General features: G+C 44.2%; 1 protein-coding gene across 6 annotated transcripts in view; it reads left to right on the top strand.

Moving 5' to 3' along the window:
- LOC143208679 (BPTF-associated chromatin complex component 1) overlaps positions 1 to 13579 on the top strand; it is a 29285-nt gene that overhangs the window by 10195 nt on the left and 5511 nt on the right. For all 6 annotated transcript variants that reach the window (XR_013008956.1, XR_013008954.1, XR_013008955.1 and 3 more), the window contains exon 2: positions 13235 to 13445. The gene's annotated coding sequence lies outside the window, so the exon portion shown is untranslated. The remainder of the gene's footprint in view (positions 1 to 13234; positions 13446 to 13579) is intronic.

Genomic DNA, 13579 nt, shown 5'->3' with positions numbered 1-13579 from the left:
GTGCGTATACAGTTTCCTTCACTCGTCGAGTATGTGTGGAGAAATATACAAGATCACGTAGAGTCGCGCGATCGCTTGATTTTGTAAGAGGTTTACAATAGCGGAGGCTGTACGTATGGTAATTATTTCCATGGAGAATAGCCAGTCTGTTCGACGAACAAACGCCTTATTGATAAACCTGAACTTCCGTTTGAGCGTCACCAGCTGGCTGAGATCATCGACTGCATACCGCGTTGCATCCAAAAGGTTCAAGGAGCTGCAACTGATAAAGGCTGTGTTCCGAGAACGATTATTGTTTGAACGCGTCTCGCTCGAGCCGTAGATAACGATTGCGGTGTGCTCATCTTGCGAAAGAACTCGGCTGACACGCTTGCGAAACGGCTACCGAGGCCTACCGTCGAATTCGATCGTCGAGCAGCAATTTTTCAATGAAGCACGATCTCGATACATACTTGCATCTTAAGGTTGCAACTAGAACCAACGAAGAAATTACACAAAAATTTGAGTACATATGTGAATATATTATTTCCAACTGTACGCAATTTTCAAAAAAGGGAAGATATTTTCATTTGGCTCCCGTTTCTTACAATCGATGAAGAAGAAGCTTATTTTGCATAAAAATAAGTAACAAGAATTTAACTATGCCCCTTAAAATATATATGTATATATTTTTTAGATAAAGGTACATATTTTTTATTTCCAATAAAAATCAAATCATTCTATTTAAATTTTAATAAAAGCATGTATTTAGAAAGAAACATATAACATAACATTGATAATCAAGAAGTACAAAACAGTAGAAATTAATTAAGAAATATCTGTACCTAGCCACAAATTGTTAACCATATAATTTTTTACATTTTCAAATGCTTTTAAAAATGTGTATTATTGCACGAACAACTACGCTAAAATCACAAAAACCTTTTTTTCTTACTTTCAGTTCTGCGAACTTTTTTATTACATCTTTTAAATTTACTTGATCAGCAATTTCATACTCAATTGCCAAAATGGTCAAACCATTAAGACGATTTTGTGTAGTAGTCGAACGTAAAAAGTTCTTAAATTAATTTTAACTTGGAGAAACTCCTTTCGCCACTTGCTACAGTTATTGGTATCGTTAGGAATATTCTTAAAGCAATAAGTAAGGTTTGGGGCAAAATTTAACGTTGTAATTAAGCTTAGTACATTGCTTATGCTTTCTTTTTTGCCCAAAAGCGCAGACACTGCTGAAATTTCCTCTGCTAATTCTACCCCGTTTATGTCAACAGAATCACCATCAGTTAAAATACATTTTAAATTCTTAAAGTGTTTAAATCGTATATATTATATAAGAATTGAAAATAGTTACTATGGTTACTAAGTTCGTTTAGTAATGTAAAAGTAGTGCATTTAGTGCTTGATCGATTGTAAAATAATTAGCGAACGAAAAAATCGGTATGTAAAATTTTCTATTAATTGGGCATTTAACACATCAATATTTTTCTCACACTTACAGCCCTGGAGCGGGCCCTGACGTATATTTTTATCCTTTAAATGTTTCAATACGGCGATCGTTCTACAAGTCCTCCAATTGCTCAGACGGAGCTAAATAACACGTGATATTTGCAATTACCTCGCGATTGGACGAAGTCGCGGGGGAAAATGGAATGTTTCTTGTAGATTTTGAAATTATTTGAAAGTCGTAGAGCTTAGGATTCCCGTTTCGCGTGGACGCGTTTCAGCATTTGCATCGTTTCTATCCGGACGTGCGCGAGGCGGATACGAGTGTTGTATTCGTGACACGAATGTGGTACGAATTCGCGTATCCGGAATGGACGGCAATCCGCAAAATGCACCGCGTCGGACGGCCTACGCATCCTGCAGCAACGTGGAGGAATACCGGTCTAAAGTCCGGGACATGAACACCGACGAAAAATTCTGGAACCGGTTCCCCAGCATTTTCGCTCATGCCCCGGCTCGGCCCGAGAAAGGATAAATAGTCGAAGGGAGAAGGCGGGAGGAAAAGGAAGAGGATACAGGAACGAGCACACACCGGTCGTTTCTGTGGCAAGGGGAACAGGATATCGTTGGGGGCCCATCAACTTTTTTATCCCGGGAAGAATTGGACGCCGTTCGCCACATTGATTTCAGCGAAACGGCACTTTCTCTAAACACCGCTCTGAATCGCTTCGAAAATTCCAGTTTGCCAGCTGTACCACCTTACTGCACATTCTTAAATTATTTGAGATGTCTTATCTTTACTTTTCATCAAGTATATTCCAACGGACGACACTTTATGGAAACTATATTAATAGATAACAAAGGCGGATGAAAACAAACGATCGACGATGAAAAAAACGAAAGCGACTACTAAAATTTCATAAACCGAGAACGATGCCAGCCACTGTGGACGAAGATTGCGGTGAAGGAGCACTGGAAGGGATACACGGATCATCCCACGCGTGAGTGACGCTTACAAACGACGGAAAGGCGGTGCCGAGATAAGAACGCGAGATACAAACTCGCCTATGTGCAATAGGATGAGCCTTCGATGCATTATCGATCCCGGAACCGTACCGCGATCTATTCGAACGATCTATGCTATCCGAGGCATACGAGCTGTGATCGAAAAGAAGCCGGACACAGTTTCCTTGCGACGGAATCGGATAGAAGAAAAAATTGATACATATTGCTCGATCGCCAGTTGGCCCTTATTTTTCAGCAACATTCTAACGAATATCTAAAAAAAATCATCCTAGTTTTCATAACATAATTTTAATGGTTAATTAATAATAATTGGGAGCACCGTATATCAATTATTGTAGAAAAGAAATGTATAGGCGAGCTATATACCGGACTTGAAATTTGATTTCTGTCCGTGTTCCTTTGTTGGTCAGGCAGTAGGTCGCCCCAATTTCTGTTGAAACCGAAGATAGTGTGCCACGTGCGCCAGTTGTGCATCTTTCGGCCGTGGCGAACCGCCGGCACACGGTTCCATGGGGTTGCGGCGAAATTAAAACGCGCCCGATCTCCTTGTTCCCCTTGTTCACGTTTCCAAAGCGTTCTCTTCCTCGTCCGGGTTTCCCTGGCAGCTGCACCGTGCCGCGTGCACCATGGAAAATAGAGGCCACGACCCAACAGGATGCGTGTATCCTATAGAAACTGCGTTTTATGGAAAACTCCCCTGCCCGATGGTCGCCGGATATTATTATTCGTCACAGGCACGCAGGCATCTTCCGTGAATAAGAAGCTCCTTCAGATTTATTTCCGCTCATTTTTATCTTCGTTAATGTCATCGCGCAGTACGGGGCGCGATGAAAAAATATCCGTCAGTTTCATTGCAAAGGTAGGAGGTAGGTTTAATGGATTTGGTGGTCGCTTCTCTCCAAATTTTCATCGAGCTGTGAACATTTCAAAAATTGATAGTAGACAAATTGAAGGAATTGAAAAATATCGATTTACAGCAAAGTCTTGACCGCGACGAACTTAGAAGAGGACAGCGCGCGTAAACACGGACCGCGTGGCCGGCCGGGTGAGGGTAACCGATTCTATACAGTTCAAGTTCAAATTATATCGCGTTTAATGTCATTTTAATAAAAAGCTGCCTCAAATAAGTTGGTGAAAGTTCCACAAAAAAAAAATGAAAAATAAAGAAGTTTTGTAATTGGATTAGTAGTGGCTCACAAACGGAATCATCTTCACAAAGTGTCCCGCGATTCCTGATCCCGTTGCACACTGATCCAGCTGGTTCAGAAAATCGAAACGAAGAGCCATGGAAATGGAAGTAAACGGTACCGATTCAGAACGTGGCATGTTGGTGTTTGATACGTCATGATCGAAGTTCGGAAAGGTTCGTCTATCATGGAAAAAAATTCGAGCGCGATTAACCGTTCCGAGAATCGATGGTTATCGCGTAAACTTTCCATCGTGACGGAACGGCGGCGGTTGAACCATTCTTTCGCATTGAAACATACTTACGTAAATTCCAATTGTTCCAGTGACGCCGTAATGATCGGCACGCAATCACTGTGACGTTCTCCCGAGCGAGCATGGAGCGTTGCACTCGCTTTACACTCGAACATGTGTAAATACTGCGCTAGTATGCACGTGTGTCTACTGATTCATAGGGACCAATAAATCCCCGTTTCGTTGGGCATGCGAGATCGTACACACCTACAGTTCTGTCGATAACGATCGTCGACGGTTGCGTCAGTTCGACGGTTTCGAACGAAAATCCAATGAGCGCGATAAAGCTCACAATGGGCTGTAATGTTGGATATTGAGACGAAGTAATCAAAGTTTGACTACGTTCACGTATCTTCAAAAGTACTTTTCTGTTCTTATTAGACAAGGTTCTTACAATCGTTTGTATTTAGACTTTTCATTAGAACTTTTAGTCAAGCTCGCGATGTAGGGTTCAAATAAAATCGTGAAAATTCTTCTGGGACTTCGAGCATCAAGAAAAATGTGAAATGGAAAGTTCGATCATTCTTTAATCGCGACGCAAGTCTCCTGATTGCATATCCGGAAGTGCTCGACGATCTATGATCGTGAATTCCCCGAAATTTTTCATATCGTGAACAGCTTTTCACGGTTTCGACACGTCCGCGAACGTTTCGGACTGGTCTTCGATCAAGCAGGGTCGCGCAATCGCGTTACGCTCCCACCATAAGAACGATTGTGTTCGCGGAAGGGGGAAGTTGAGTTGGTTTTAGCCGGTGTTCAATGACGCCGCCTATCATCAAGGTAGCGGCGAGCAACGGCACGTTTCCGATACAAGCAGGCTCGGCCGTCTGGCTGGCAGCGTTGACAATGAACGCTTGCGTTGATTTTCGAGGACACTTCTCGGCGAACGAGTGAAACGACAGCCATGAGAGAATGCCGACCTCGGGCTGAGGTTCGCGTTCCCGTGTTTCGCAGCCGCTAGTCGCTGGCAGACAGTGTCTTGCTCTCCAGCAGATTCAGTATGGCCGATACATGCGAAAACTTCGGGTCCAAAATGACGCTTGTATCGTGTATAGACATTATTCTTTACCATTTACCCCTTGCTTCGAACGTGGAAGTAAAAAACTTTGTTGCCCTTAATTATTTCTTTATGATACTTTTAGCAAGATATTTGTGACGTTTTTCTGACTAAAATGATGCCAAATATTATACCCATTATGTATGCAAGGGACTTTTCACACCTCGACCGTGTAAAGGTGCGCCCATGACGCAACTCACGCAACAAGCCAGTAAAATCCGATCAGCCACGTGTACGGTGTCCGCAGTGTCGAAACGATCCCTCGGTAACTGCGTGGAAATCCGAGTGATTCGAATTTCGCGTTGTTATCAATTTCATTAAATCGTCAAGTATCATTAGTTGCCTTGATTTTGAGGTATCTTTATGGTCGTCGAACGGATTCGTACACGCTCGCGTGGCTTGCGACACGCGTGCCGAAACACCTTGTACGAACACATAGCATTAAGGAGTCGACCGTAATTGACGGCGAGGAAGTGCACACGCACGTCGCTGAAAAGGTGTTGCAGCCGCCGCCGGTGCAATTACTGGTTGGCGATTGCAGTGCTCTCGACTACCAGCATGGTTGAACGCGATCTAGCAGAGAGGAGGGAGCGCTATAACGACTTTTTGGGAGATTGACATTTCGGCCTTCTGAATTTCTGGCTTACACAATCGCGATTCCTTTCACGGTCGCGAAACCTTGTTCCGAGTCTCGAATATTGAGGTTCAACGTCTTTATAATGTCCCATGACCAACATTCAACCTTTCTCCACATTTCAGAGATCCTTTGAATAAATTCCTGAAAAGTTCTCCTAGGTTTTATGATTTCCGAGATGTTGAGGACATGTTTCTCGATTTTTCTATCGACGCTTTATCGATCGAATTTTTAAATATAGAGGAACTTTGGAAGAATAGAATGAGATTTCGGGGATCTCGTTATCACGACCGTTTCTCAATCGGCACGCGAGCGAATCGAGCCAATCTCCTGGCCGGTCGTGAACGAAGCCACGGTTTCGCAACTTCGGCCACGGATCGGCACTCCATTCCGTACGATAAACCGTCATCCCACCTTTTTCTTTTCGCCTCCCGTTGTTCCCTCGGCATCGACCTTCGTCCATCAGACACGTCCGATTCGGTGAGCAAGGCCCGCAATATCGATTCCGAGGCCAAGTCGATCCTGCCGTTTCTAATCCGAGTTAACGAACTGTCTCCTCGCGCACGAGACACAGGGTCATGTTCAGCAGTCGACAGGTACTGCGAAATCGGGGCCACACATTTTAGCTTTTCAGCTGTGATTACGCGAAGATTACTCATTACGAAGATTACAATTGTATTCCTAGTTTTCTCGGTACGCGAGTCACGGGGAACTCTTTCGCTCACCTCCGCGAAACACGTTACTAATACGCTAACAAGAAAAAGGAATGATATCATTCATTGTCTCGAAAGGTCAAGCGCGAAAACGATCGATAAACGTCATTGATCGCGCGTCCATTGAAAACTGTCGCTAAAAGTCTTGACAAATCGACGGAAAAGTTGTACGATCTCATTATTCGCTGACGACAGTGACGACACGAACGTAAAAAATTCAACGATCCGCTTATGAGTGATGAACAACTATTCCGAAGAGGATGGTTATTAAATACCGTGAACGCGCAACATAGCTAGAGTCGAGAGTCGCGTTCGACAATGTTCTCCCTGGTTCGAAGCACTCGATAAATTGCATTCAAGACGTATCCTTGCCGAGGTGATCCAGTTGCATGCTCGAGCCCCTTGAAATCGCGTACAACGAAAATTTATCGTTTGCAACCGAAGGCCAATCTGCTTTGCTAATCGGTGATCGATGTATTTTGCAAATGAGCCACTGGCTACCCCCTTGGCAGTGGTTTCGCTAGAAAGTAGATAGGGACAGAGGGAATCTCGTTAATCCATTCATGCGCGTCACTAATTAGATGACGAGGCATTTGGCTACCTTAAGAGAGCACTTGATCGATGATTTTCTTTTAATAATTTTGATGAGCTGAAAATAGCGCAACGATGTTCTCGAATTCTTCTAATGAATTCCAAAGAGTCTACATTCGCGATAAGCTGCAACCGCAAATTCGCCTAACACTCTCTGTCAAGGCTACATGTACATGTCCGTCCAACATCGTATAGCACGTGCTCTAACAATAAGAGGGAAATCCTGATCGCCGCTCGACCGGTGCAAGTGAACAATAAGCTCGAAAATGCCAGAGCGCTATCGATTTCGCGGGAAATTGCGTCAGTTATGGCGCTGCTCGAGCCGCGGAAGTGATAAGCGGAGTGCTGGGTGCGCGATCATGCGAGAACATTCCCACGTTTCCGATAACCGTTCGTAATTGAGCTAGCGCGAGCGGCGCGGGCATGGTGGTGGGAGGAGGACACGCGGATACAAGTCGGATCAGCGGCTCACAATGGGCATAAGGTTCGTGGAACCGGCTGAGCAAACAGATCTCGACGATACACCCGGGGGATCAGCTGAATTAGAATTCTCCAGCTCTTATTCCGGATATGACGGCACCGCTTACGAGACGAGCTTCCGTCGCGGCGCGGCGCGATACACGGTTGCTAGATCGCGGATGTTCGTGCAACTGCATACGCTTATTAACAGAAGGACTGCCGAGGAAATCGTTTCTTAGACCCACATGTAGAATTTCAGCAAATTGATACGATCGTCGTTTCTCTCTCTGTTCGTCTCCCTGGACCTAACTCTGACGCTTTCTAATGTATTGCGACTCTGTCCAGAATCTTTGTCACGAGCCTGAATTAGTTAACACTTTACCTACCGGAAGCCTATTAATAGGATTTTCAATAATTGTGCTGTACCAAAAGAAAGCATAGAAATTTTCTTTTACATTGCAATCTTAAATGAAACTATTAGATGACGTTATTGAGGGTGACTTGTTAGTACACAATGGAAATTGCTGTTGCTATTGAAGGTTCTATTAAAAAGTGTTTAGCCATGTACCATAGATTCATTAAAATTATGCAATAATCACCAGTCGATAATGTGTTAAATGAAAGTCTAGTAACTTTACGGATTTGTTAGGGGAAAGGAGGTTCTTAATTTTAGAAAACGCAATGTTTTTACGAATAATCATGAGTGTACCACCTCCTCTAGAATGAGATCTGTCTTGCCTAATGGTTTCCAGGTTTCCACACTGACCGACGACACTATCGACATCTTGCAACATATACTGAATGTCCTCGGTACGATGTCTGACGCTTCTTGTGTTCCAAAAGATAATTTTTAAGGTGCAGGGCTCCATAATTGACTTTTCTGTCGTAATAGATAAATTGATGAGAAACTAGAATTCCTCCACAGAACTGAGGTCTTCATTTGATGAACAGGGTGTATCAGCGTGAATTAGTTATATGTGGAACTAATAATGTTCCCGATGGCCTGCAGGACAATATGTGAATCTCGCAAAGAGAAATCGCGCAGCAGTAAATCCTTGGAGAGGATTGTCACGGCCGCAATGCTCGAATGAAGTCGTGTTTGCGGATCGAGCTTAGGAACGATCCCCGAAAAATCGGCGAGAACACGCGCGTGGCGAATACGAGATACCCCATGATGCTGGCATTCATGGCAACAAGCGTACACGAGAGATGCACGGGGGCCGTTTCCGCCCCGTAACAAATTCGAGCGGCTTAGAAACCGACTCGCCTATTGTCGCGGCGATTGTCGTTGCCGATCGCGGGGCCCACGATACCCGTTTTGTCGGCTACAAGAATCCGGAAAAAGCGGATTTCCCGCCGAGGAAATTGTCGGCGTTTTCAATGCACCGGATGCGAGCCGATTGCTTCACGGTCGACTTTCGGGAACATTTTACTTTACCTGCAAGCGAACGGTTCTAGGTAGTATAGTGAACGAGGGGATCAAAGGTAGACGAGACACCAGCTACAGCTGTCCTTGTACCATTGAACGGAACTCGGAGAAATATTTACCCTTTCGGCGCGCTGCCATTGTCCATCGCGGAAACGCAGTATGCCTCCCGCTCTTCCTCGATAAATATGGACAAATTATTTTTCCGTCGTGGTACTGATGGTATAACCGCGCTTGGTCGTAGATCCTCGAGTTACTATTGATTTCGCAATTCTGCTGCGGACGCTACTTTTCGGTGCAGAGATGGCATGAATATGAGATGGGGAAGAAATTTGAGACATCAAGTTTTTCATCTATGCACAGCGTTGGTGGTTTTGATAATGATTGTTCATCAAGTTTATGTCGACTGAAACACGTTCTTTTGTTTAGAACTGAACCTATCATCTGAATCATTGTTAGTCATATCATTGTTACTATTTGTTTGTAACCCTGGACCGCGTTAGATCAAATATAAAAATAAAAATGCAAAGAGGAAGTAAGAGAATCATGTGTGTCCTGTGAGGTCTATAATGTTTATGTTTATGCAGCACAAACTTCCATATTTGATTATGTGTTTACGATTATCCTCAGACCTTTTATATCGTACGTAGATGAAATAGGTATCTCGTATCAGTCTCTCTACCTGTGAGCGTAGCAAGTCAGCACTGCCAACAGTTAAAAACGTACAAGTTACGGAATAAAGTGCAACTGATGGTTGAGGCAACGTTCAAAGACCGTAATAGAATTGTTTCTTCTGCTTTGGCTATCACCTGCGACCGCATTGACGCATTTGTTTACGATTCTTCTGCCATTGGGTGCAATGACGTGACTTCACCGAGAACACAAGCCAAAGACAGTTGCGACATAGTGAAATACCTTCAGGCGTTACTCGTTTCAGAATCATAGATGACGGTACCACGATGACTAACGACCATGCATCATCGAATGGAGCCACCGCGAGAGTTCGTTGTCCTTTGTACCCAAAATTGGTCGTCGTCCCACGTTCCGGAAACCGTGGATCTCTGAAAAACTCAACATGGTTCGATCGAATGTGCCGCACACTCAACGACGAACACAGTTTCGCCATTTTCTTGTTGGAACTACCGAGCACTAAAAATAAGGCTTTCGAAACGTATAAAAATTCAAGGATCCTGAAAAAATTGGGACTTCAACTTTCTTTCACTGGAGGAGAGTAATGAAATTTCTTTTTGAATTTGCTTTTAAATTATTCGAGTCTAGCCACAGAATCATTTTGTGTTTTGAAAAAGTGAATTACAGCATTGAAAGCTGTTAGGTATATTTATTAGCCGAAAATGTGTATGAAATGCCAAATTTTATATTAAGATGTGTATAAATACATCACAAAAGAACTTTGAAACAACCAGCGACGAGAATAAACGCGTGGGTGTGACATATCAGTATGTTTATTTGGAAAGTGCGTCAACAAACGCGTGAGTCACCGAATTTACTGAGTTACTGGCTAAATTTTAGTTAAAGACTAAATTTTTCTAAAGAAAAATACTATTTCGCACAAAGATCCGCGGTAATCATAAATCATAGAATTCGAAATGGGTCATGTTGATTCCTCTGACAGATTCTATCGTTCATACTTGCGAATCGAGTCATCGTGACGTGCCGAACGTAAATGGTAACAATATCATGGTGTTCTATCCACCGTCCGCGATTATTACGCCACGTTTTCGCATAAAGCGGGGTTTCTAGATCGACCTAACTGTTCAACGAAGGTTCTGCGGCTAATTATGCCGCGGAATGCAATCTGTCCGCGATTAGTCGAGGCCTCCGTAATTAGGCAAACTATCGTCGTGTGGCAATCGTGTACACCGGCACGAGGTTTATTCATAAATTCGTACGAAATTCTTAGACCGCTGAAGTTTCAGCCGAGTGGAATCATTTTTTCATTGAACGCCAGCGGCACGTTACGCGGCGAGCCAGAGATGATGAGTTTGCGAAGAATGCGAGACACGATACCACCTTGTCACCTCTAAGGTATCCTTCACGCGTGTCCCTGCGCATGGCAACACCACATGATAATGAAAAGAAAACCGTGAATGGTCTCTACAAGAATTCCAAACGATTATCACGTACGTGGAAAATGCACGAGGACCTAGAAGACGTTGTTCGATTATATTTTGATAGTAACAAGGAGGTGGAGCACTTCGTGTGAATTGGCTTTAGGGCCATCTATTTTTTATGCAACTGGAATTTTAAAAAATTATCAATCATACGCAGAGAAACAACTAATTTGTATTTTTTAAAAAGTCCACTGGAATCGAAGATTGAAGAAGGAGTCCGGTTTATATTTGGCTGACCCTCGTAGATCCTTGGAGAAGAGGCTAGGATCAGTGTACGTTTTTTGTCCGATTGATGCAGGCACGTGAATGATGACGGGTTCTCCGGGAGGCATTCTGCCGTTCATTAGTTCGCGTCTCCTGAAACTCTATCCCGTTCTAACCTGGCGTGAAATACTATCGATACTTCTTGCCGACGCAGTCCAAGCAGAATGGAAAAAACGGGGCCCTGGGCCCTGGGCACACGAGACACGAGACACGATTCGCCCTGGCAGCTTGCCTGCTCTCCACAGGTATCCCTTCGCATAATCCTCGTTATCTCGTGCTGCGTGGCTCGTCTGCACCGGCCGGCCTGCAGGCACATCTGCCGCTGACAAAGAAAGAGGAAATTGCCGCGAGCAAGCCCACGAAGAACTGTGTATTCTCTCTGTTCTTGGACCTTTCTGTGTGCGTGTCCGTACACCTAACACCTGCTCCCCAAGCTATTTCGTTTCTGCTTCCTTTCCACCTCCCTGATTACCTTACGATATTGCCGAGAGGAACAGAAGCTGAAACCACTGCCAGCTGAAGCAGGACCGAGAGAGGCTCGTGCTGCTCGTCCACCGATCCACGGGTTACCTGATCCTGGTTGCGGGCTCTACGGTCAGCCTTGGCTCATCCGAAATTTCCGGAAACCTGTCGACCTGGCTGCCACTCGGACATTCCTTTCATAAACGACTGCCTCGGCGATAATCCCGATGCTCGAGACCTCAGCTGCGCATTCGATATAATATGGACGAGAGCAACCACTCGCAACAAGTAAACAATGAGCTTAGAAGTGGGAACTTTGGCACGAGATGCTTTCTTCTTGAGCGTACATTAGATCCAGTCGTAAATCGTTTATTTTCTTTTTTAGTACGAAATGGAAGTTATCTATGACTCTCGACTTAATGTAGTTAAACTGTGGATCTTCATGCAAATTCATCATTAGTTGTGTTAAATTAACCGCATAGAGATCCGCAGTCGAATTACGATAAACCGATTGACATTCGATCGTTGGCTCACGCGAACCTGTTATGAATTTTTAAGAATCGAGTCGTGTGTTTCGACATCCTCTCTTTCCTTCGATTATAATCGGTTTTACGCAAGGGGGTGTAAAAACCATTGGACACGTGTATAAATAAAAAGCGACGCGTGGAAGGAAAGGTTTCGTAACCCGCGTTGGTAGCATGTGCTCCCCGGTTGCCAAATTGCTGCGACAGAAACCGAACGTTTCACGAAGATGAAACATATTCAACGAAAAAATATAAAAATCTATTTACTTGAAAAATAATAGGTGTTTTATTTTGTAGTATATGAGGAATTCATCGGGGATTGCATGGTACAAACACTACAAGCAACAGCAGTATTGAACTGAGAGTTTCTCTGCGGGTACGGCAAGACAATGCATCATCGATTTCTCAGACCTTCCTCGCACCCAACCGCGAACGCGCCGATCGAAGGCTGCATTTATTTGGGTCGCGGACACCGGCGAATTATCTTCTCGATCCTTCCGTTCTTACAGCGTCTCTCCGATCCCCACCACCACTTTATCAGACTTTTATCGTGTGTCTATAGACGTTTCCCATTGTTCTTACCGTCGAAGATGTCTAGACGGCGATGTTACGCCGTGAAATATCTCGCGACGATTATTTCCCCCTGTGTATTGAATCCACAAGGTCGACAGATCCATGAAACATCGTTTTAATCTTTAAGTAGACCGTCGAGGTCGCCGTGGCCCTATTCAAAGTGATGCTGAGAATTATTTGGGGGAGTTGTAATACCAAACGCATAGTGCAAATTACGCCTCGTAAACGTGAAAATAGGACTTTTGAGGGCAATTTCGGCCTAGATTGATCTTTTATCTAGCACTTTTGATCATCGAGAAATGAGAAGGCGCATTCCGCACTAGTGCAATCCTAGAAACGAGTCTTTATCCCCTTAATATTCATTTTAAGAGTAAATCACACATCAAAAGCGTTTTACATGGGGTGATTTTAGAAGATTCCTGTAAAATGATAATTGTGAGTTACGTGATTTCAGATTTTCCCCGATGGACGACGATTCCCCGGCACAATCTAAGGATAGACAGAAGGATAAGACGGATCCGGGCGCTAGTCGGCACGGGAACTTCATGAATTATTACCAATTCCATCCTGCGGAAGAGCGCGTGCGACAACTTCCGTGTGGCGTGTGGCGGCCAGCCCATCCGGGCCGGAAATACGTAGGCCTAGACGTCGGCTGTAACGCGGGGGTGAGACTGAAACAGCTGTCGGACGAAAATGGGACGAGCCCGACCGTGATCCGAAATTACAAACGACGCACGACTAAATTTAACGGTGTTATCCCTTTTTGAAAATCACTCGAAACTCCGCCGCTTCCGGAAAT

Source organism: Lasioglossum baleicum, chromosome 5 (assembly GCF_051020765.1).
Source record: "Lasioglossum baleicum chromosome 5, iyLasBale1, whole genome shotgun sequence".
Lineage (NCBI taxonomy): Eukaryota > Metazoa > Arthropoda > Insecta > Hymenoptera > Halictidae > Lasioglossum > Lasioglossum baleicum.
Note: the sequence above shows the minus strand (reverse complement) of the source record. Positions and strands in the feature narration are given on the sequence as shown.